General features: G+C 39.4%; 1 long non-coding RNA gene across 2 annotated transcripts; it reads right to left on the bottom strand.

The window, feature by feature from the left end:
- Positions 1 to 16147: 16147 nt before the first annotated feature.
- LOC140771071 (uncharacterized) lies at positions 16148 to 23054 on the bottom strand. Of its 2 annotated transcripts, XR_012106099.1 has the most exons (5): positions 22738 to 23054; positions 21451 to 21542; positions 16501 to 16596; positions 16353 to 16424; positions 16148 to 16260 (listed from the first exon to the last, which is right to left on the bottom strand). It is a non-coding gene; the product is annotated as an uncharacterized lncRNA (long non-coding RNA). The 2 variants fall into 2 exon arrangements; XR_012106098.1 differs by lacking the exon at positions 21451 to 21542.
- Positions 23055 to 23549: the final 495 nt, after the last annotated feature.

The following is a 23549-nucleotide window of genomic DNA, read 5'->3' as shown; positions in this document are numbered from 1 at the left end:
ATAATTTTATTTTTCAAATTTAAAAGCACTCATTAATACAGAGTTGTAAAGGATTTCTTTTTTATCAACAAGTTGTGGTGTAGTTAAGCTTTTCAATACTAAAATAATAACAACTTTTATATTGAAAAAAAAAATAAATCCCTAGACACACGTATGTATCTAATCTTTAGGCAATGATATTTCTCGTTCGTTTAAGTAAAAGTCAGAAGAAATATTAAAAACGAAAGTAGAGATGAACGCCAAGATTTTAACGTGGAAAAACCCAAAACGGGAAAAAAACCACGGATCCAAACTCGGATCAAAACCAATCACTATAATAGTAGCAGTTACAAGACTGACTCACAAAACACCCCGTCGATCCAAACGACTTTGTTTCTCTCAGTCTTGATCGCTAGAACCCACGATTCACTGCTTCTTGTGATTGAAGTCCAATCTCAGTAACCCTCGAGATTGATCTTTCGTCTAGATCACCCTTAAGACGAAAGATTAAATTCTTGTAGATGAGTGGAACCTTGTTGGTAGAAGAACCGATGTAGCTTCAAGAAGTCACCCTCAATAATGTTTCTTCCACTACCCTAGAGTTAGGGTTTCATAATCCTTATATATGATATTCAAGATAGAGCCAAATCCGAGTCTTATCCGTACTCATGATCTTCAAGATAGAGCCAACTCCGAGTCTTATCCGTACTCATGTTTTTCAAGATAGAGCCAAATCCGAATCTTATCCGTACTCATGAAAGTCCAATATTTTTAAATTTTGTTGGTGCGTTCGAACGGGCTCGAGTGCATTCGAACGCGACAGCTTGAATTCTTCAGGTTGCGTTCGAACGCGTTTGTGAACGCGGCTCTCTGTCTGTGTGAATGCAGATTTCGCGTTCGAACTCGTTTGTGAACGCAGCTCTCTGTCTGTGTGAACGGAGATTTCGCGTTCGAACTCGTTTGTGAACGCACCGCTCATTGGTTCATGTTATCTATGCTCATCTTGCATATGCGTATCGTTATGATCAATCAAGATTAATTTAATTTTGAGTGATGCATTAGAATTGATTATAATATGCTTTTGATATCTTGATTGATCTGTGTATGACTTATTTCATTTGATTGTCATATTCTATGTCTTGAATGTATTTTGAATTTCTAGAAGTGCATCTCCAAAGTCTATTGATCTTGATTGATTTTGTGTAGTTTCAAGTTTTGATCACGTTAAAGTTAATATCTTGATGTTTTTTGTGCGATTAAACGTGATAACTTGCATTTTTAAGTGGAAGATGGATTTCACTTAGGGTCTTCATGGTTTCTAGAATTTTTGGATTTTTTTTTGTATTCTTTGGGCATATGTTGAATCTTGCGACTTTTTTCCTTCTCTAGAATGCCTAAAAAAGCTACAGTTACCAAGAAACCAAGGCCGCCTTCTTCACCTACCTCGACTCTGTGTTGACGATTCTTCATCGTCAGTTTCCTCCGAGTTCCTAGTCTTTGGCATTTGTGTCAAAAAGGGGGAGAGTGTCTTAGTGTCTAGGTTAGTGTCTAGGTGTCTAGGTGTGTAGGGGGAGTATGTGCATAGGGGGAGTTTATGAGAGTCTTAAGTACTTTTGAACTTTGCTTGAAGTAACTATGAACTTTGTCTGCTTAAGTACTTTTGAATTTATGCTACATTGATAACTTGTGTTTAGATTGTTTATTCATTTCAAGTTATTTTCACTTGATCTTGGATTGGTATATGTTTATTTGCAGGGCTTGATGTGCAAAATATTCTAGACTTGTTGATTGCTCAATTTGAAGTCTTTGTAATATCTTGTAACCTAGGTGTTTTGTCACAAATTGCCAAAGGGGGAGATTGTTAGGTTTTTATTTGTTGGCAATTGTATACAAAATATTCTAAGTGTATTTTTTACATGTATATGAGCTTTACACAAGTCTAGAATATCTCTGGTCTGAAGAATTGCAAGGTTATTGGAGAAAAGCTGTTGAGTTCACACGTGAACTCAACAGCTTTTCTCCAATAACCTTGCAATTCTTCAGACCAGAGATATTCTAGACTTGTGTAAAGCTCATATACATGTAAAAAATACACTTAGAATATTTTGTATACAATTGCCAACAAATAAAAACCTAACATATATTTTTATATATACCGGTCATCATTTTAACCTTTTTTTTGTTGTTAATAAAGGCAATTGTATTACCTCAAAAGAGGGCGTAAAAGTACATTAGGTATCCAATGAAATATCCTCTACATCCTTATACAGAAGACTATGAAGAGAACTAGGAGCTGTTATGTAACGCCCCCGCCCGGCACGGGCACGTGCACGCACACGCGCCCACACGGCACGCGACAGGTCGGGCGGGGCCCGTCACGCACGGATACACTCCTGTGCACATACGTTCATGACATCATCAAATAACACCTGCTAACATATCCATGATCACATAATCCATCACCAAATAAATCATACTCTTAACCAAATAAACCTGTTAACATATGAATATCAAAGTCCACAATAATATACACTAGACCGCTATATAATCTGGCAGGACCCACACAGGCCACAACAAACCATCAAGATACAACTAAAATAACTAATACAAGGGTACACTATGATTCGACCTGTATTATACAAATCATTGTCTAATACAAAAGAGTACAAATATCAAATATTGGTACAACTCGATTTCTATATAAACTATCATCTATACCATCTCGTATCTATAGCTCACCTCATCATCGCTCTAAAATATCTTCTCAAGTCGCTATCACGTACCACATATCTGAGGGGGTTAGAAAAGAAATAAAGAGAGTCATGAGCAAAAGGCTCAGTGAATAGACCTTACCCCGAATCAGTGATGCCAAACAGAGAGTAAATCATGTACTGGATAATATGAATCAGAAAGAGTATCATGTCATGAATGAGTATATGAATGTATCCTCAATAATATATAAATGAAAAGTAGATAACACGTCATAACTGATAAAAGTATATAATCCTCGACCATGAGTAAACAAATCTCCATGTCATCTATCATCATAACTCTCTATCAAATATGACACATGATGCATGCCGACTATGACAATGCTATGATATCAGATACAATCATATATGATGTATATTGACCACTCAATAATCATGTATGTCAGCTAATAATGACATCATATGCATTTCTTAACATCACGATCATCACCGACATCTCGGTATAATACCATCATACTAGACCACTGTGCACAGTCAACACCCGGTACCCGGTCTCAACATCATGTCCGAAGGCTCAGAGCATACTCTGCCATCCGCAAGGAGTATCTCAAATATAACCATACCCTGCCATCCGCTAGGGTATCAACATCCATCCAGACCGGGCACCCTTCTAGCTGATAGAAATCTCGTGAGGATAATTCGCCACATATGCCCTGGCGAACGGCATGTGTCCGAATGTCTACTGCGCACACAGACTAACGACCTCGGACGTAAGGCCAACAGGATCACGACCATGTCGAGCGATCAATCATCCACCAAGCGCGTCCTAACCCTCGCGCCCACTCGGGTATCCTCACGCTTTCTATCAACTATCCTATCAATCACATTTCATGCTTTCCTTCTAAATGACAGATCATATGCATATATCCAGTACAATAACAAATCAATGCATAACAGGAATTTAGGTGGAATAGGAATCAAGAGCAAAATGATGTAATGCAACTCCAACCATGTATCTAACACATGCATACTCATGCTAATCTATCACATGCATACTCATGCTAATCTATCACATTCATACTCATGATAGAAATCATCCCGACATAAAACCATAATAGCATAATCATCTCCAATCATCTCTATATATCACCAATGTACTCATATCCCAGATCAGTCTAATCAAGTGCATGATAAAATATGCTCGACTGAAATCATCTTTATATAAAGTCATATAATCATGCTGGAGGCCAAAACATGCATGTACATAATATATAATATAACCTAATTTGAGAAAGGGATCTAGGGGATAAGACTACTCACAGTCTGATCAGAAGATACAAACCACGCATCTCTCACGTCCGTCAGGTAACCGAGTGACACTCATCGCTAGCAAGGTCCACGGGGTCTCAAATAAGGGGTTCGGGATCGTCTGAAAATGTTTAAGTAACATAAAGTTAGTTGTTTATCCCATTATAATCCGTTCGAGTAAAATATGATGATTTATTAGATTTTAGAATTTCTACTTATTTTTATAATTGGCTAGATTTTTATTATAAATAAAATATAAATATAGATAAAAACCTAATTATAATTAAATTATATCTTGATTAATTAGGGACTATGTAGCCATTATCTTCTTTGTTACAAAATAATAATGTATAATAAATTAATAGAATTACTTAAAAAATGTATATCATAAGAATATTAGAATATAAATCTAATAATTATAATTTACAAATTTATCTATTAATCTAATATACATATAAGTAAGTAAATAAATAAATATAAGTATTACCTATATTTATGCCTAATTAATCATTAATTATAAAAATTATCATTAATAAAATTACATTGAAGGATATATAATATTATTAAAATAGTTAATGTCTAAATAATCTATTTGCATTAATTAAGAAGCAAAATACTTAAATAAATAACATAAATAAACTAATTAATTAATAATTTAATTACAACTGCCATTAGTGCTGGGCTCGGCCCAGCACTGTCTGCTACAGTGCTGGGCCGAGCCCAACACTGTGCAGAAAGAGAAAAGAGGAGCTGAGGAAGAAGGAGAAAAAGAAAGAAAGAAAGAAAGAAAGAAGAAAGAAGAAGAAGAAGAAGAAGAAGAAGAGAAGAGGAAGAGAAGAAAGAGAGGAGGTGAGGGAGGAGGTTGCGGACCCGGGCCGGCGGGGAGGGCACCGGCCGCTGCTGGCCAGCCAGCGGCCGGCCTCTCGCCGGTGGCTCGGCTCCGACGAGCCCACCCTCGGGCAAGAAAGAGAGAGAGAGAGAGAGAGAGAGGGAGAGAGAGAGAGAGGAGCTCACCGGCGCTCGAGGAGGTGGCGACGACGACGACCGGCCTCGGAGAGAGAGAGAGAGAGAGAGAGAGAGATTTAAAGAGAGAGAGGGAAGGCGGTGGGAGGTGGCTGCGGCGGTGCTGGGGCCCACCGCTGCCAGATGGCCGCAGCCGGTTGGCTACGGCGACGCGAGGGGGGGGGGTGCGTGGCACCTCCCCCACGCAGCCCCACTGCATGGGCACGAGGCCGATCACACTGTGGCCGGCCACGTCGTGCCCATGAAAAATTAATTTTTTTTTTTTTTTGGTTGGGTTGTTACATGTTAGCCCAGTAAGACAAAAAAAAAAACCATGTTCTCTGCCCAGATTAGCTAACCAGTCCACGACCTAGTTAGCCTCTCTAAGACAATAAAGATTTATAAAATTATGAAAAGATAACAGTAGTTACTTGATATCAAGGAGGAGGTGCTTGAGTCTCCAAGGAAAGCGCAACGCATTGGCGAGGGATACGGAGTCAACCTCAGCGGATATTTGTTTGAGTCCATGGTTACTAGCTTTTTGAAGTGCTAGTTTAATGGCGAGGGCTTCAGCTTTAAAGGGGTCTGATGCATGTATGTTGATCACAATCAGGATCAGTGGCTGGCCTGCCCTATCCCTCGCAATAAAATTAGCCCTGGCCTTTAGGTCGGTAGTTGTGAAAGAACCATCCGTGTTGATCTTGATGGTTTCTTCCACTGGAGGCACCTAATGGACAGCCCGTCTAGCTGGCTTTGGGACACGAGGAGTTCTTTGAAAGTGTTCCAATGTCTTCAGTGCCAAAGCCATAGTCCTATGAACGATTTGGTTCACCTTGTTTGTTTTCTACTAGAATATCAGCTCATCTCGGGTCTTCTAAATTTGCCAGAGTCCTTGGCCAATAATACACCTAGTGAGGGTAACCGCTTCTTTGTCATTGTCAAGTCCTTCCTTCATCTAGCCTCCAATTGGCCACTCTGCCTAATACTGAAATCTGAAACCAAGATAATGTTCTATGGCCTTCCAAAGCTCTTTCGCCTAAGCACGCATGAATAGGAGGTGACCGACTGATTCAGCCTCTATCTTACACATGGGGCATAAGGCTGAGGTTGCCAAGGAAAGGCTAAGCAACCAATCATTAGTAGGGAGTTGATTCCAAATCACCTTCCATAGAAAAATTTTAATTTTTGGAGCAATAGGCAACTTCTACAATAAAGGCCATCCAACCCAGGCATTGGCCCTCTCAGTCCAACTCTCACAAGGTAGCAAGAAATGGAGGTCACAGTTGACTTCCCGATCGGACTCGGGGACCACACTCAAACATCATCATAAGGGAACTAGAGTAAGGGGCGAGCACAAATAATGTCCCCTAAAATCGAGCAGAACCAAAACTTAATATGATGGAAGTTCAACGATTGGTTAGAAATAAACCACTCTAGCTTTTGGTGCGCCATTTGAGCAAAAACCCTAATAAAGGTAGGGGCACTAGAAAGGGGGGTAGAGGAGAGTCAAAAGTCAAACAAAATGCTCGTCGAGCAACCATTACCCACCGACTAAAGCAATCCCGAGCGCAAGGTGGCTAGGGAGTCAACCATGTGTTTAAAAGTGATGGACTTTTTCGACCTACACCTAACCGGCTGCCAAGGGTCGACTATACTGTACTTAGCCTGCATAAACTAGACCCACAACTTGTTAGAATTGTCAAGGAGCTCCATGGCTTTTTCGCCAATCATGCTCACACGAGCTTTACGCAAGTTGCGTAAGCCCAAACCACCACAAGCACTAGGCAGGCAATAGCTCTCTCAGTTGATCAGGTGCAGCTCGATAAGCTTCTCACCTTTGCCCTGGAGAAAGGCATGCACAATTTTATCCATCTTATCCAATGCCGATAAGGGGATAGTTGAGCACCCTGGACTGTAAGTAGGAAGAGCATAGATGATGGACTTAATGAATGTAGCTTGCTCGACTTGGGAAAGGGTCGTGCGTTGCCACCCATCAAGCTTCAACTTGACGCCCTCGACCAGCCCGAACCTAAGTAAGTAAAGAGCTAGGCCCCCTACCTAATATTAAGACACTTGCCTAGGGCAACACCTAGGGTCGGATGAACTCGGGTTGGGAAATAAATCACCAATTTGCTCTGGTTAATCCTTTGATTTATAAGTAATTGATATTTTGATAAAACTGAATTAAGAGCATCACAATTAAAAGAATCGATCTTAGTGACAATCAAAATGTCATCAGCATACATAAGATGACAAATCTTAGTGTTTCTATTTAGAGTAAAACCGTCAATCATGCCCTAGTGCATTTATACATTTAGTAAAGAAGTTAGAATTTGCAAGCAAAAGATAAATAAAAAGGGGGACAGCGAATCTCCTTGCCTTAGGTCGCAAGAACCACGAACTGAATGGGAGGCAGACCCATTAATTTGGAAAGCAAAAGACGGGGACTCAAAGCAAGCCCACATCCACCCCACCCATTTATCCAGGAAATCATAGCTTTCAAAACTTTAATGATAGCCTCCCAACTTAGCCTATCATAGGCTTTTTTCATATCGATTTTGATGATCATATGAGAGTTGTTTCGATCACCCTACTGGATTGAATGAACAATCTCTTTGAGCCAAAATTGAATTATCTATTATTGATCTACCAGCCACGAAGACTGATTGCTCAGCACTCACTAACTTAGGCAACAAAGTCTTCATTCGATTAACAAAAACTTTTGCCAAAAGACGATAAGGCACATTACAAAGCGAAATCGGTTTAAAATCACCAACCACAGACGGATTAAAAACTTTTGGAATAAGAGCGATATGCATACGACCCCGCTCAGAGGCAAATAACCACAATCTTGAAACCTATTAAAGCATCGACAATTGGCGTATTAATAATAGACTAGTAGAACCGATAAAACTCTATGTAAAAGTCGACAAGCCCAGGTCTTACCAGAAGGCATAGATCACAAGGTGGCCCTGATTTTCTCAAGGAAAGTTTGCTTAGTGAGATCATTATAGCAGGTTGGCTCAAGCGCAAGTAAGCAAGGCAGATTAATACTACTACTACCAAACTTCTCAGTAGTCCAATATTAACATAGAACTTAATAAAGCAATTAATAATATCCTATCTATTTTCAAGCCGAACACCATTATCATCAATCAAACAATAGATAGCATTCTTCCTTCTCCTAATTAAAGTAGCAATTTGAAAATAGGCAGTGTTTCTATTAGCATTATTAATCCAGTTCATACGGGCCTCAGATCTCCACTTGTGGTCGATCTAGCAAAGATAGCAGAATGCTTCCTATAGGCCATCAACAGTGCAGTAGCCTCACTAGATTGTGACCCCATGGAACTATCAGCCGCCTCAAGGGCAGCCATGTGGGCTTGGGCCGTAGTGGCCCGGTTTTCCAATCTACCAAGGCTATGCTTGTTCCATAACAAAATTTTACCCCTATTATTATTCAAGTTAAAAATCATATTATTCATTGGGTTTCTAGTATTAGTATTAGCATCCTAGTTTTGGTTAATTATATTGTGAACATCCTCATAATCATACCAAAACACCTCAAAGTAGAAAGGTCTTTGCACCCGAGGAAATAGGGGCGCAAGCTTCAGAAGAAGTGGGGCATGGTCGGACCCAGTGTGCTCAAGATGAGTAATGGAACTATAAGGGAAGGCATGCATCCAAGACTCAGAGGCCAAGCCTCGGTCAAGTCTGTCCCAAACCCTATCCTGCCCCATCCTATTGTTACACTAGGTAAAGGGTGGGCTAGAATAGCCTATGTCCAAAAGCTCATTTTGGACACAAAAGGTATCAAACTCACAAACCTTGGTAGAGCAACTAAAAGGCTTGCCCCCTTCTTCTCCTCAACACAACGAATAATATTAAAATCCCCGATAAACAAGCAAGGGGCTTTAATCGAAGCAATTTTGGATAAATAAAACCAAAGATTTCTATGAGCCACACTATTAGTGCTAGCATAAACACTTAATAAGATCCAAGCATACAGACCTTTAATGGAGATAGTGGCATGCATCACTTGTGAGTGTGAGGTGAAGGTAGAAGTTCTGACCTCAGCCTCCCGCCAACACATGACAATACCTCCTAACAATCTACGGCTTGCCAATGCCTCCACCTTCCACTGCCTCCCCTACCTACTAACAAAGGAACAAGCTTTAGTAGCATCTATTCTAGTTTCCAATAGAATGAACATAATAGGGTTGTATATTCTACTTAACTCTCTACACCTGATTAGAGAGTCCTATGCTAGACCCTGGCAATTCCAGACGACTATGGACATACTTAGAGGTTGAGGCTTTACGGTTTCTCTACAGCAATGTCTTTGGAGCCGTGTTTGGCCTTCAAGTATGGCTCGGGGCTTTTCTTTTTAGCTCTCTTCCTTATGACTCTGTGGATGGCAGATCTCATCAAGAAGGCAATAACAGAGCTATGATTAGTAGCATTTTTCTCATTGGTTACTTCCTACCATTCATCACCAGACACCTTCAACAAGCCAGTGTCGATGTCAAGAGCCTCAGGACATGAGGGGACATGAGGTCTCTAAGAGCGCTTGCATGGCCTTTTTGGTTAACAAGGTGTGATCATCGACCCTTTGACCTTATGGTGGCTCAAGCTCCATTGGTCCTAGTAGAGATCTAGAAGGCTTTGGTCCCTCCCTCTACCCGGTAGAAGCTTCCCCTTTGTCCACTACCATTGGACCAAGCAGAAAGATCGTACCTCCTAACCCGAAGCTTAGAGGTGGAGGCAATATTCCCAGGACTCGGTAATGCCTCCTTGCCTTTGCAAATCAAATCATGATGTCTAGAAATCATATCGTTGAGCGAAGGGGCCATGTCCATATAGGATGGAGGCACCACCCTTAGTTCGTCCTTGGAACCCTTATAACTGCCTCACCATCAAGAGCCATGGCGTCCTCTCTATCCAAGATGATATCAATTGCCCCGAGATAAGGCACCTGTCTATTCTCATCAATAACCATCTCATCCACTTAGTCCAAATCGATGCTGGTCATAGGGATCGCACTGCTTGAGGTAGTGTCCCTATGCTTGCATTGGGCCACGTGGCCAAGACTACCCTTTGTAGCCGAACTGTCAACCATGCCTAGTCCTTTCGTATGCATGAGGGGGACTAGACCATCCCTCGAACCAGAGGCCAAAGTCGCCTTGGGCCTCGAGACACCCCCGTGAGGGACTAAAGCCACACCATCCCGAGAGCACGCAGGCACGTGATTTTGGCTCACGGGTTTCTCACGTGATTCGTTAGTGGCCCTACAACGAACCACAGTCATAAGGGCGGTCGTCGCGGCCCCTACCAGCGGCATCACCACCTCGACCTAAGTTGGCCTTCCCCCGACCACCTTGACGATTATTATTCTTATATGGTTTAGTTAAAGTATTAGTATATTAGGATTTTAATTAATTAGCTAAATTTAGCTTGTGCAGTTTTGAAAAAATATTCGCAAAATATTTTACAGATATTCGAATAATATCAAACTAGTTGGATAAGATTGTCAACCTCCAGATGTACAACTTCGGTATTCACGACTTCTCTAGATTCGAAATATATCTGTGACAAAATGAAGGTTTAATCCTAGAAGATAAGGAAGACCGGTTTAGTTAAATTTGTTTTAGACTTTTTGATTTAATCTCTATAAATAGGGTCGTATGGCTTGTATCTTAGGCATGCTTGGAATGAAAGATTAACTAGCTTTTGCCTTGGCATCTCTCTCAACTAGGTCGTTGGCCTCTACATATCCCTCCTCCCTCTTCACCAACCAGTGCCACCTCTTCCGTTAGCATGGTCTCATCTAGCATTTAATCACTCTTTGTTGTCGATTCCCCTACTCCCATAGGACAGGCATGCTTTTCCCCCTTCGTCTCTCTATCTTAACCGTATGTATCTCCCGTACAATTTTTACCATAGTTGTAGACCAATCATAGCCTTCAACCATCTATCGAATCCACAAACCATCACCACCACCATCTATTGCGGAGCCACCTCCATCAACTACTCGACCTCCACTCTATCATCACCTCCATCATATACCTAGGAATCCGTGCCTTCACCCACAGATCCTAAATCCCATGTAGAACCGCTACGAATCGGATCAAGCCGGTTCGTAACAATTGGTTCAGAGAATGTCTTCCTTGGACCAAATGCTGACTACAAAAAAGACAATACCAAAACATCGTGAAGGCAATTTCGAGGATACTAAAGAGACGTCTTTTCATAGACGGGGACTATTTCTCACCTTGAGGACAAGGTGAACGGAAGCGTTGTGGAATGATATGATTCAGACTAGATTGTATCACCTCGAAAGATATTGAGTTTGATAGATCAAGTCTAGTTATCTTATTTATTATTCTTATGTGGTTTAGTCAAAATCTTAGTATGTTAGGATTTTATTTAATTAGCTAAATTCAACTCTGCGCAGTTTCAGAAAAATATTTACAGAATATTCTATAGATATCCGAATAATACCAAACTAGTTAGATAAGATTATCAACCTCCAGATGTACAATTATGTACAACTTTATTATTCACAACTTCTTCAAATTTGAAATATATCTGTGACAAAATTAAGGTTTAATCTGAGAAGATAAGGAAGACTGGTTTAGTTAAATTTGTTTTAGACCTTTTGATTTAATCTCTACAAATAGAGTCTTATGGCTTGTATCTTAGGCATGCTTAGAATAAAAGATTAATTGACTTTTGCCCTGGCATCTCTCTCAACTAGGGCATTAGCCTCTACATCTCTCTCCTCCCTCTTCACCAATCAGTGCCACCTCTTTTGTTGGCACGGTCTCATCTAACTTCTAATCTCCCTCTGCCACTAATCCCTCTAGTCCTGTAAGGTCTACTTCTCCCCCTTCGTCTCTCTATCTTAATCGTCTCTATCTCTTGTACTATTTTTACCACAGTTGTAGGCATTGCCTTCAACCATCTACCGCATCCGCATTCGCAAACCACCACCACTATCATCTATTGCCGAGCCATCTCGATCAACTACTTGACCTCCACCCCATCGTCACCTCCATCCTATACCTAGAAATTCATGCCTCCACCCACAGATCCCAAATCCCATGCAAAACTACTACAAATCAGATCAAGCCAGTTCATAACAAGGGAACATGCATTCGCAAGCACCGTCCCTTCCGAGCTATCCCCTTTTGACTTCTCCTTTGGTGCTTTTTGTTTGGGCTAGTCAGGACAGTTTGCAAGGTCATGATCTATCTTGCCACAAGCAAAACAAAACACTAGCAAATCCTCATAGGTGAACTTAACATTTACCTTCCTATGCCCTATACCAACCAGCATGGCTTGTCTTAGTGACTTGGACAGGTCCAACTTGATGCACATTCTAGCATAACGACTGCAGACTCTAGACATCGTGGTGTCGTCCACTCAGAGGCTTACCAAGCTTGGCGTCAATGTTGGTTAGGATCTCTAGCTTCCAGTATTTCAGTGGCAAGTTAACAAACCGGACCCAAATTGGGGCCGATTTGATGACCTCCTTAGCTTGGAAATCCGGCTTCAATGAAATTAAGTTCAGGATCTGACCTCTTATAGTCCATAGTCTTTTAGTAGGAACCCTTATCATATCATCCTCCGACGCAAGGCAAAAGAGGTAGAATCCTGCCTACATATCCAAAGTAAGAAAAGGAGCCGAGACCGGCCAAATCTTCGCTAGAATATTCCTAAGAATGCCAATAGGGACCGACTTACCTAGAAACTTACCATAAAGCCCATATCTCCATTCGTCCCTACTACTCTCAAGCAACTCAAGGTCAATTTCGACACAATCATTAGAGTCCGCTGTGATTAGGGGTGGCAAAACTTGACCCGACCCGATAACCCGACACGATAACCCGACTGTTAATCGGGTTTGGGTTTAGATTAATCGGGTTCGGGTCATAAACGGGTCAACCCGCCTAACCCAATTATTAATTGGGTCGTGTTCGGGTTTATGCCTTTGACCTGCTTGACCCGTTTAACCCGTTTAAGTAAACGGGTCGGGCGGGTCGGGTGGGTCAGGTGACCCGTTTAACCCGTTTAGTTTTAATATTGTATGAATTATTAGGATTGTATTTGTGTAATACACCATTTATATATAATAAATCAGTAAATATTAAATTTTATATATAATTTGTATTAAACGGGTTAGACGGGTCGTGTTAGCGTGTCGTGTTAACTTGACCCGTTTATTAAACGGGTTAGGCGGGTCGCGTCGTGTTACCCGTTTATCAATCGGGTCGTGTTCGTGTTTACTAAATGCAACCCGTTTATTAATTGGGTCGTGTTCGTGTCAAGGTAATGTTGACCCGACCCGAATCTGACCCGACCCGATTGCCACCCCTAGCTGTGATGAGGTTGAGGATATGGCTCGGTATTGTTTGAGGACATAGTTTCTAGTGCAGATTTGCTAGGCTATTGCCTTTCGCCACCTGCGCCCAGGAACCCGGAACAAGCACGGGTTATGGGGCTATCATTTGGCCATTAGCTACCTTGCCTCCACCATTGTCAAAGCTTCCATTAGAATTTCCAAGGGTTGGGCCAGGAGAACTAGGCAACCTAGAAGTAGACTCAAGAGGTCTCGGCAACCCATGTATAGGAGCAGGCGAGTTTATCCCTAAGGGGGTAGAAGGGGTACGCAAAACCAAAGCATCTCCCATCAGAGTAGAAGGGGTAGGAGAAGTCGAAGCTTCCCCCATGGGAGCAGAAGGGGCACACTACCACTGGCAAAGCCAAAGTTCCAGCACTTTCTTTCAGGAGGACTCTCCCTTTTCCGAAAGATGTATCCCTTTTAGAAAAATAGGGTGGAGTTTCATATTATCCTTGAAAAAATATCACTTATCTTTAATGAATTATTTTAGTCACTCTTGTTTTTTTTTTCATTTTTCTTTCTCCGCATCCATCCATTATGAAAGTATTTTAGTAGTTTGTATTATTATATTGGCTGATTCATGTCAGAAGATAATGGTAATAGTCACGGTTGGAGATGCTCTTCTTAGTTAGGATGGTTTGCCGTGGCCTCCGTAGATTATTTAAATTATAATATAATTTATATATGGGATAAATTATTTTGAGTACTTATTTAATGCTCTGACTGAATCGCCGATCTCGCCACGTGTATCATGCTTGCCATATGGGCGGGGACATTAGTTGGTAGGCGAGGGCTTTACAGCTCTTATATTATTACGAATATTCCTTCCCAAAATAAAAGCTTACTGCTCCAAACTAATCAAAATACCTATGGCTTCTCTGAATCAACTTGCAAGTACTTTCATCACAATCTTGTATTTAACATTGTACAAACTTACTGGACAAAACTCTTAAACTATGGATCGACACACTTTGAAATTAAAGAGATAAAGCTTTCAGTCCAAGAAGAGGGTGATGAGCCTAATTCAAAGAAAATGCTAGGCCACCTGAATCAGATCAGCATCAACTTTGTCCCAATGAGACAAATAAAATTCAATAGGAATACCATTTAGACCAGAGCACTTATTTCTCCTCATTGGCTACATCACCTTTTTAACTCCAATAGTTATTATCAGCAACATAAGAAGATCAAGTTCACCTTCAGTTGCCCAAAGTTTCTTATAGTGATCTCCAAAGACAAGCAAAATTTCCTTGGAAGAAGCGATAATTCTGCTATATGACTAAACAATCTCTATGATGGGAGATTAATGACCTAGAGAGGGCAGCAAATTGATGAAATAAGGAAGAGTTTCTATGACCATCTAAAATCTTAGAGAGCCATCGACGTCGACATAAGTAAGCATCTTGCTATCACAATAAAGTCATATATTATTGTTCAAGACTACTTTCTGCACTAAAAGAAAGCTATCCGCTCTCTTAGTATAAAAAAGAGCCAACCCTCCTGGTACACATGACATAAAACGCACTAAATTACCATCATCTTTCCTACTCCAAAGTTTGACATTATTTTAAACATCATACAATGAATCATTTGCTGAAATTTATGATATGAACTAAATTTAAAATGATCCAAATGTAATAAAATTGTGAAAATCTAGATGGTGGTAGTCTCGTGAGTTAGGATTCTAATGATTCTGGTTTCACCTAAATCGAAGGTCTAGATGAAAAGATATAAATAAAATAGTGAAGCAATGTCAGAACGGGATAAAACAGTAAATATCCGACGCTACGTCGGTCATCGGAGGGTGGCGATTAGCCAAGGGTGATGGTGGAAAGCTGTATAGTAAGATAGCTGCTGGAGAAGATAGTGGCTATGAGTTTGAGGTAGAATTATGATTTTTAACTTAGATCTATTCTTATGAAAATAAAGACGATCTACTGGTGGGGGTGAAAACGGATCGGATACGGCTCGGATAGTGCTCAACCCATATCCGGATCCATATTTTTTATCCGGATATGGATTCGGATACAGATATTTGACGGATAGCAAAAATTAAAACCATATCCTAAGAAAACGGATACGAATAAATTTCGGATACGGATCGGATAGTTTTCGAATACGGATCGGATAGTTTCGGATACGGATCGGATAGTGTTCGGATAAATTTTCGGATCTTAAACAAATACGTATCAAATTTTAAACAAATTAATATGAACTTACTACGAATATTAATCAAGTCTAAAACCATTCAAATACAATTTGAACAAAACACAAAGTATTTGAGAACTGATTCATCGGCAAAAAGATAGTAACGGTGCAAAAAAAAAAAAAACAAAAGAAATTATAGACTTTAAACAAACATAATGTGCATAAACTAATGATCTAAACCTTGATCAAAAAATTACAACAACAACAGTAATGAGATTCTAACTTTGTCAACCATAAAAGCAAATAAAATATTTTTGCACAAGTTCATATTATCAACCATAAAAGCAAATATAACATTGTTGCACAAATTCACATTGTCAACCATAAAAGCAAATATAATATCCTGGTACAAGTTCACATTGTCAACCATAAAAGTAAATAAATTATCCTAACACAAATTCACATTGTCAACCATAAAAGTAAATAAATTATCCTAACATAAGTTCACATTGTCAACCATAAAAGTAAATAAATTATCCTAACACAAGTTCACATTATCAACCACAAAAGCAATTAAAATATCCATCAAAATAAAGTTTAGAGTTGATACAAGTTTACATGAACTTCAAAATTATCAACATCCCAAAGTTAGAGGAACAAAACATCAAAACATCCAACCATTCAAACAACCCTCCTCTTCGAGTGCATCTACAAAATAAATGAAACTAAATTAACCAACTTAAAAGTAATATAAAGAAACTAGATTAATCAACTTAAAATATAAAGTGAAAAATACTTACAATATGATTACTCCCCATTTAAATCAATATCTTCAGATTGTTCAACATCATGAATAATTGATGCTATTTGTCCTAATAAGAAAAAAGTATATGAACATTAGTAAACAATACTATTTTATAAAATACTATCGAATATTATAATCATTACCTTTTCTTGTAGATCTTATCCAATCTTGACTGCATACTAAAGCTTCCACTGATTCGGGATCCAACTTGCTACGATAAGCATCAACTACTCGGCCACCTGTATTAAATGCAGATTCAGATGCAACTGTGGCGACTGGAATTGCTAATACATCACGGGCAACTCGTGATAATATATGATACTTTCCACTACCTTCTGTCTTCCACCAAAATAATAAATCAAATTTACTGTCATTACGTTGCCATAAAAGTGAGGCATCCTCAATATATTGATCCAAATCTGCCTTAATAGATTGTTGTTGACATTCCTCACTTAAAAATTGCTCTAAATCTTCATCAACATCAAAATCAACTCTACCACCCTGCAACACTTGGCTATTATTTATATTCACATCCGGATCAGACGTGGAAGAAAATTTGGATGCATATTCATTATACAAATTCCTTATGACTTCACGAACTTTCTCAAGTTCCTTAATACCACCAAGAGGATAAATTTTAGAAAAGTAATACATCATAAGTTTCATTTTGTACCGAGGATCCAAAAATGAAGCCACTGCTAGTATAAGATTGCATTGCTTCTAATATTTATCAAATTTGTCTTGCATTGATGTTGCCATAGAAAGAACAAGTTCATCAAAACTTTTGCACCATTCTTTAATTTGCAACTAAATAGCACAAAATTCTTTGAAAAATAAGTTAGCTGTCGGATATGAAGTTCCTGAAAGCAATTCAGTAATTGTATGGAATGTTTTCAAACATTTGCATAACACTGCTGCTTTATCCCATTGCTCATTTGTTAGACATGCAGCAAATTTAATTGGATCAGCACAATAAAGTCTCCTAAATGCATTGCTATAATATATAGCATCTTTAAGCATCAAATATGTAAAATTCCATCTTGTAGATACATCAATTGAAAGAGACTTATTAGTATCTAAATTGAATTTTCTTGCTCTTTTGAGAAACTCCTCCCATTGCAAAGGTGAATTTTTGAGAATTATAATAATATGACGAATATTCTCCACTGCATCTTTTATTTTCTTCAAACCATCTTGCACAACTAAATTAATAATATGTGTGGCGCATCTAACATGAAAAAATATGCCATCACAAACAAGAGCTTGTTGTCCATTCAGCCGAGTAACCATATCTCTAACACAAACATCATTAGCTCGATCATTATCTAAAGTTAATGAAAAGAGCTTCATGTCAATATTCCAATCAATCATATTCTTTAGAAATGCTTGTGTAACGCCCCCGCCCGGCACGGGCACGTGCACGCACACGCGCCCACACGGCACTCGCGGCGCACGCGATAGGTCGGGCGGGGCCCGTCACGCACAGATACACTCCTGTGCACATACGTTCATGACATCATCAAATAACACCTGCTAACATATCCATGATCACATAATCCATCACCAAATAAATCATACTCTTAACCAAATAAACATGTTAACATATGAATATCAAAGTCCACAATAATATACACTAGATCGCTACATAATCTGGCAGGACCCACACAGGCCACAACAAACCATCAAGATACAACTAAAATAACTAATACAAGGGTACACTATGATTCGACCTGTATTATACAAATCATTGTCTAATACAAAAGAGTACAAATATCAAATATTGGTACAACTCGATTTCTATATAAACTATCATCTATACCATCTCGTATCTATAGCTCACCTCATCATCGCCCTAAAATATCTTCTCAAGTCGCTATCACGTACCACATATCTGAGGGGGTTAGAAAAGAAATAAAGAGAGTCATGAGCAAAAGGCTCAGTGAATAGACCTTACCCCGAATCAGTGATGCCAAACAGAGAGTAAATCATGTACTGGATAATATGAATCAGAAAGAGTATCATGTCATGAATGAGTATATGAATGTATCCTCAATAATATATAAATGAAAAGTAGATAACACGTCATAACTGATAAAAGTATATAATCCTCGACCATGAGTAAACAAATCTCCATGTCATCTATCATCATAACCCTCTCTCAAATATGACACATGATGCATGCCGATCATGACTATGCTATGATATCAAATGCAACCATATATGATGCATATTGACCACTCGATAATCAGGTAACCGAATGATAATGAAATCATATGCATTTCTCAACATCACGATCATCACCGACATCTCGGTATAATATCATCATACTAGACCACTGTGCACAGTCAACACCCGGTACCCGGTCTCAACATCATGCCCAAAGGCTCCGAGCATACTCTGCCATCCGCAAGGAGTATCTCAAATATAACCATACCCTGCCATCCGCTAAGGGTATCAACATCCATCCAGACCGGGCACCCCACATAGTTGATAGAAACCTCGTGAGGATAACTCGCCACATATGCCCTGGCGAACGGCATGTGTCCGATTGTCTGTGCGCACAGACTCAACTGACCTCGGACATGGGCCACGAGATATCGCATATCAGCGACCATAATCATCAATCCAGGCACCCCTAACCCTGGCGCCTACTCGGGTATCCCCACGCTTTCTATCAACTATCCTATCAATCATATTTCATGCTTTCTTTTTAAATGACAGATCATATGCATATATCCAGTACAATAACGAGTCAATGCATAATAGGAATTTAGGTGGAACAGGAATCAAGAGAAAAATGCTGCAATGTAGTCTCCAACCATGTATTTAACACATGCATACTCTCGCTAGTCTATCACATGCACACTCATACTAGAAATCATCTCGACATAAAACCATAACAGTATAATCATCTCCAACCATCCTTATTTATCATTATCATACTTATATCAAAGATCAGCCTAATTACATGCATGATAAAAATATGCTCGACGGTAATCATCTCTAGATAAAGTTATATAATCATGCTGGAGGCCAAAACATGCATGTACATAATATATAATATAACCTAATTTGAGAAAGGGATCTAGGGGATAAGACTACTCACAGTCTGATCAGAAGATACAAACCACGCATCTCTCACGTCCGTCAGGTAACCGAGTGACACTCATCGCTAGCAAGGTCCACGGGGTCTCAAATAAGGGGTTCGGGATCGTCTGAAAATGGTTAAGTAACATAAAGTTAGTTGTTTATCCCATTATAATCCGTTCGAGTAAAATATGATGATTTATTAGATTTTAGAATTTCTACTTATTTTTATAATTGGCTAGATTTTTATTATAAATAAAATATAAATGTAGAGAAAAACCTAAGTATAATTAAATTATATCTTGATTAATTAGGGACTATGTAGCCATTATCTTCTTTGTTACAAAATAATAATGTAAGTAAATAAATAAATATAAGTATTACCTATATTTATGCCTAATTAATCATTAATTATAAAAATTATCATTAATAAAATTACATTGAAGGATATATAATATTATTAAAATAGTTAATGTCTAAATAATCTATTTGCATTAATTAAGAAGCAAAATACTTAAATAAATAACATAAATAAACTAATTAATTAATAATTTAATTACAACTGCCATCAGTGCTGGGCTCGGCCCAACACTGTGCAGAAAGAGAAAAGAGGAGCTGAGGAAGAAGGAGAAAAAGAAAGAAAGAAAGAAAGAAAGAAAGAAGAAAGAAGAAGAAGAAGAAGAAGAAGAGAAGAGAAAGAGAAGAAAGAGAGGAGGTGAGGGAGGAGGTTGCGGACCCGGGCCGGCGGGGAGGGCACCGGCCGCTGCTGGCCAGCCAGCGGCCGGCCTCTCGCCGGTGGCTCGGCTTCGACGAGCCCACCCTCGGGCAAGAAAGAGAGAGAGAGAGAGAGAGAGAGAGAGAGAGAGAGAGAGAGAGAGAGAGAGGAGCTCACCGGCGCTCGAGGAGGTGGCGACGGCGACGACCGGCCTCGGCGAGAGAGAGAGAGAGAGAGATAGAGAGAGAGCATCCAGAGAGAGAGAGAGAGAGAGAGAGATTTAAAGAGAGAGAGGGAAGGCGGTGGGAGGTTGGCGGTGGCTGCGGCGGCGCTGGGGCCCGCCGCTGCCAGATGGCCGCAGCCGGTTGGCTGCGGCGACGCGAGGGGGGGGGGGTGCGTGGCACCTCCCCCACGCAGCCCCACTGCATGGGCACGAGGCCGATCACACTATGGCCGGCCACGTCGTGCCCATGCATTTTTTTTTTTTTTTGGTTGGGTTGTTACAGCTTGACAGAGATTCAACCCTGTATGTCTTCCTTCTAAATGCATAAAATTTATGATTCTTTTCTGAATACTCCATTCATCATCAATGAAATGTATTGTAACACACAAATATCCTTTATTTTGTCTAGAAGTCCAGAGATCCATGGTAGCACTCATACGGCATGAAAGTGAAGTAAATATATCATACAAAATCTTCTTTTGCTCAACATATAGTTCCAAGATCTATTTTTTGATAGTAATCCGTGACTTTGTTGGAAAAGCAGGCCGTAGAGATTTTATAAAATCAATAAAATACTCATGTTCTACAATAGAGAAAGGATATTCATGCATTACTATTGCCATGATAAGTTTTCTTTAACTTGTTTCTTCATTATATTTGTATGACTCTAACATTCCATCTTCTCCAACTTTTGTGAGATTGAGTACCATTTGCCCTCTATCTCTATTATGCTTGTTCTTATAATGGTTCCTCAAGTGTGATGTTCCCATAGAACTTTCTCCACTAAATTACTTTCGACAATATTTACATATTGCCTTGTACTTGCGAATTATTTTTCCATCAATTACTTCTGTCTTTTCAATTTTCTCAAAATTATTCCAGACATCCGATGTCAACTTCTTCTTCTTTGTTCTATCATCATTAAAAACACTACTTGAGGTGTCACCTTGAACTGATGCACTTATAGATGCCATTGACTCCTAAACATGGATATTAAAACTAATTACGGCTAAAACATTAAAGATCAAAGCATAAAAGAGAGAATACATTAAATACAAATATTCTTACCAGTCTAATAATTTTTGAAAACTAATTATTCTTCCAAATAATTTGGACCAAATTGTAAAAATATCAGACTAGAGAGGAGAGAAAATAACTAGCTGCAAAATATGCAAACAGAAGCAATTTAGTCAAGTATGTAAAACATAAATGCCATGCATATAAAACATATGTCATTATTAATGTAATACTTCTACTATAAGAGAATATGTCTTCAAGGAATTAGACTACAAATTCTATGATAAAACTATGAAAAAAGTTGCAACACTTTTTAGCAAAATTAATGCAACTACTATGAACGATGGACCCAGGATGCAAGACATGGATAAGACATGATACAAATGCATTGATAAGGTAAATCTTCAAGTTTGATGTGTAACAATCTTCAATTATACATGTGAGACAAATGGTTGTAGGGTTTACAAAGATTTTTAAATCTATTTTCTCTTGAACAAATCTTGTCCCTTTGATTTCCTTAAAATGAAATATTGATAGGCAGAAAGTCTATTGTTCTTCCATTCTGAAAGAGTTCTCTTAGATTGAAAAGCTCAATTGAAATCAACAATGCCCTGTTTTTTGCTTAGGTTACCTAGAGACTAGATAAAAGTTAAATATACTAGTTTGTTATGAACTCAGACATGCTAATAGTAGGTCTACTTAGATAAGTAACAGGAATAGTCTTGTCAGGAGAGGTATATTAACCTTTATTTTTTGCAATAATTTAAGTAAAAATTAAATAATGAAGTAATATGTTTCGTGGATTACTTGTCTAGTACTTCATATTAAGAAATTAAATGGTAGTCTCACTTGTTTGCATCATTATCATATATGGATGATCTGAGTGAATGATACAGTGAAACTTCGAGAAGAGATCAGTTTTAGTTGTTTCATTATTGACTAGTGGATAGGAAGAAATCAAAGTATGACCATCGATATGTAACAAATATTGACCCGTAACTACTCTCGATGGGTTATAGATTGAAATTATTTTTGAAAATGGATCAACATCAACATCAGCATCCAAAAAACGACCAACTTCAAAGTGATCTTCCACATCAAAGTTGTTTGTAAGAAACTCATACAGGCTATCGTCCATGCTTTACATCTTTACGCTACTGGCAAAGATTTGTTTACTCAGCCTTCTTTTCTTGATATTGAAACAACCAACATCAGCATTATTCAATCTATTCTTTGGCCTTCCACTTGAAGTTAGTCTCTGAATCTTCAATTGTGCTAGTAACAGCAAGAGTCTCAAGAGACTAGAAGCATGAGTACATAAAAGCATGAGTACCTCACCTTAGATGGAGGCGGCGCCGTGGCTAGCAGTGAGGTTGTGAGGGCGATGGAGATTTGGGGGAGATGGTGAGTAGATGGAGGCAGTGATGGCGATGAGGGTGGTGGGCTAATTTTAGATGGAGGCGACGGGATCGAGGACCCGTGGTCCGTGGAGTGAGGCCGGTGGAGGAGCGCCGAGGTCGACGAGGGATGGCCGGTGGAGGAGAGCCGAGGTCGATGAGGAAGGGCCGGAGGAGGGAGGCGGTGAAAATGGGTGAGCCGGTGAGGCCGTGAGGGCTAGCAGTGAGGACGGCGCCGCGGGTAGCAGTGCGGTCGATGGAGATCTGGGGGAGGAGATGGTGAGTAGATGAGAGATAGAGGTAGGGTTTAACTTTAGTTGGGTATTTATTAAGCGGGTAAACGGATATTCGTTATCCGAATCCGTATCCGATAAAATCAACTAAACCCGTATCCGTATCCGGATCCGGATTTTTTTCTAAAAGGCTATCCGTATCCGGATCCGGATCCGGATATTTTTGGAAATAGCTATCCGTATTTGTATCCGAATCCGGATCGAATAGGATTTTCCTATCCGTATCCGATCCGATCTGGATCGGATAGCGAGTCGGGTCGGACTTAATCCGACCCGTTTTCACCCCTATCTACTGGCTATAATAAAAACGGTAAATGCGAGAATAAAAAAAATAATTAAACTCAATTAATTCTCAATGCTCGGACATTTAAAGCTCAGCCCCTCTTCGACTCAGAATTAGTCTTAAAGGCTTATACGACTTATACGACTTGCACTGGGACCTGCCTTAGAGGCTTATATA

Source organism: Typha angustifolia, chromosome 11 (genome assembly GCF_048772165.1).
Source record: "Typha angustifolia cultivar Huaian chromosome 11, ASM4877216v1, whole genome shotgun sequence".
NCBI lineage: Eukaryota > Viridiplantae > Streptophyta > Magnoliopsida > Poales > Typhaceae > Typha > Typha angustifolia.
This window is presented reverse-complemented; position numbering and strand designations above follow the sequence as displayed.